Genomic DNA, 3,411 nt, shown 5'->3' with positions numbered 1-3,411 from the left:
GTCCTACTTTGATGGGTAATACCACAATTCCTTTGGAGGAACGTTCTTCTTCATCATATGTTTTGATTGTGATCTTTTTACGGGGATCAACTGCATCTTTAAAATAACCTAAAGCACGAACAAGACTTAATGAGCAAATATTCAAGCCAGCTCCTCCATCTACTAGGACATGTTTAACGTGTGTTTTATGAATAAGAACTTCAATATGCAATTGAGCATTATGGGGATACTGCAAAGACGTTCCATCTTCTTCTGTGAATGATAAGCAATGAGGCATTGTGAGGTGTCCCACCATAGTTTGGAGTTGATCTACATCAATATCTTTGGATACCGTTGTATCTACTAGAGCTCTTTCTAAAATTTCTTTATGTGCGAGTGAAAGTTTTAAAAGTTCTAAAATTGATATTTGCGCGAGTTTTCTATAATTGATCCACTACACTATATTGTTATGAAGTGGATGACGTGTCAATTGTAGGGCTCGGTAAAATAACCTTGGCTTTGCTTCTTGTGATAACATGAGCGGGTTCTTATGGTTGTTTCTCTTTGACCACAATCACATTAACCATGTTATCATAAGTATGCGCATAGTTCACTTTTGCTTTACCCTTGCCATTTTGCATTGTTGATAATTCACCCTTCTCATAATTAGGGAGCGAATTTTTGAAAGCTATGTGCGATTTGTTTGTCTTATGCCCATCCACAGTTATGATGCCATTGTCAATCAAATCTTGAATGACATGTTTTAACCGCTGACAATCATCTGTTTGGTGTCCTTTGTTTTGATGAAGATCATAATAATAGTTGTCATTCCACCAAGTAGGTTTTACCTTGGGTTCAAAGTTTCTTTCTTCTAGCAAGGTAATCAACTTGTTTGCAAGAAGTGTCTTTAGTGTTGAACCAATTGGTTCACCAATATTGGTAAATTTCCTGCGAAATAAATTATTGAAAGATGATTTTTGTTTATTGTCATCTTGTTGAATCACTATTGGGTGACTTGATAAATTGAAAACCGGTTGCTTTGGTTTCACATTATTATTATCCACTATCCCATCATTGATGATGTTTCGATTTCTATTCTAAAACTTGGGCTTATCATTGTTGTTATTATTAGTTGTGTTGTTGGGAGGAGGATTAACTCCTTCTTTCTATATCTTCAACTCTCCTTTCTTTATCATAGCTTCTTAAATCTTGATTCCATTATCAATCATCTTTTTGAAACTTGGATGACTTTGCATTTTTGGTTTATAACTCATTTCTTCGTTTAGATTGTCAATGAATATGTCCATCTTTTCATATTTTGGCATCGTACAAGGATATCAGGCAGCTAATCGTCTCCACCTTTGTAGAAACGTCATGAAAGGTTCTCCACTCTTTTGATTGGTGTGACACAAGTATAACATTGTGATCTCATGTTGTATGTTGTATGCATATTGTGAAACAAACTTGTCCACCAATCATGCAAATGATCTAATTCTGGGTGGAAGTTTCAAGAACCATTCCATAGCTTGTCCACTTAAGCTCTTTGGAAATAACCTCATTAAGAATGTGTCCTCATGTGTGAATTCCATACTCATCGTGCAAAATTCTCTTATATGATCTTGGGGATCAGTTCATCCATTATATTTGTCATATCTAGGAGTTTCACAATTTGGAGGAAAAGGTATCATGTTGAGACTTCTGTCAAATGGATAAGGATAGATTTCCTGAAGCGAATACTTCTTAGTAGTTCCCCTTTGTATATTTTGAATTTGCATTTGAAGAGTTTGTATCTATTGCATGAGAGCTAAGAGAGGATCATCGACATGATTTCTCCTCGTATCATCATGAGTTCTTATGTGATCATGATCTCTTTTTTTATCATCACGATTCCTTCTTGTGTCATCATTAGTTTTTCGTGTGTCCTCATGAGTTCTTGTATCATCATTATTCCTTCTTATGTCATCATTATTTCTTCGTGTGTCCTCATGAGTTCTTGTATCAACAGGAATTCTCATGTCATCCTTTTTGCGACTAAAAATTTCTTCATTTTGTTCATTGTCATTGCAAGTGTCACTTGATCTTCTCTATTGTCTTAAATTTTTTACGTCAAATCTTGGGGAAGTTTAGCACCAAACTTTTCTAACATTAGGAAGTATTTTTCTTTTTCACCCTCCAATATTTTTTCCATGCTTTTTTCAAATTTAGGATATTGTTTGATTTCTCTGATGTGTTGATCAGTTACCTCCTCTTCTTGTATTTCATTTCCTTGTGCCATTTCCTCGCGATCTTCTGCCATTTCAAGTGTTTCTATTTTTGTTTCTCTAATCTTTCATCTCTGAGCCCTGGTTAAAATGGGCATACACGTGTTGTGAATGTCTTGTGAGGTTTCAATTTTCTATACTATCCCCCAATAAGTGATCAATTGTTAAGGTAAATATGATAGATTGATAAGACACGAAATTGTCATTCAAGTATTTGTGAGTTTGCAAGTTTTTTTATCTTAGTTTGGAGTGCAATTTTTGTGATTTTTGATATGACCAAGTTCAATAGGAATGATATATCCTATGATAGATAATGAGGTTAATCTGATCAAGCGTTGCAGTTTTGTGATAAAGGATGATAGATCCTGATGAGAAACTATGTTCGAATGATTAGTTTATCAAAAAAAAAAGTGATGATGCACTTTGAGATGTTAGATCTTGAACATGTTGGAGATGAATACTTGAGAACCTTAGTCTATCAAGACTAGGTATATGCTCACTATGGCATATCAGGACTGATTAGGCAAGTACGACAGATACGAAAAGGCATACAAAAACACAGGTTTTTGGACTGATGAGAACAATCTCGTATGACAAAATATTGTGATCCAGACGACAATTTGGTGACTGCTAGATGACAAAAGGGAAATATCGTACGAGCTACTACCTATACTCGTACGACAATTTAGGGTGAACTAGACGATAATTCTCAAAGACCATAATGACAAAATAGAAGACTCGTACGACAGTTTAGTGTGAACCAAACGATAATTCTCAGAGACCAAAATGACAAACTGGAAGACTCATACGACAATTTACGGTGAACTAGACTATGATTCGTAGAGACCAGAATGACAAACTAGAAGGCTCGTATGACAGAGGACTGGACAAGGATGAGTTTCTAGCAAGAACAAAGTTTTGACCAATGAGTTTGATGTTTTGATTATTTTCTTCAGTATTTCAGTTTCAGTTTCAAGGACAAAAACACAACAAACACGTCATATGCAAAGTGACCTCAAGCACATCACGCTAATCCTAACGAAGTTGGCTAAGAGGGAAAACCTTTGCTTGCAAGCTTAGGTACACACCCAATAGTTAATCAGAATACAACCGCTTAGTCTCATGCAATGGATTCTCAACGTCGTATTAACGGACTCCAAATGCTAATGGG

The sequence above is a fragment of the Cryptomeria japonica genome, chromosome 5 (assembly GCF_030272615.1).
Source record: "Cryptomeria japonica chromosome 5, Sugi_1.0, whole genome shotgun sequence".
Lineage (NCBI taxonomy): Eukaryota > Viridiplantae > Streptophyta > Pinopsida > Cupressales > Cupressaceae > Cryptomeria > Cryptomeria japonica.
Note: the sequence above shows the minus strand (reverse complement) of the source record.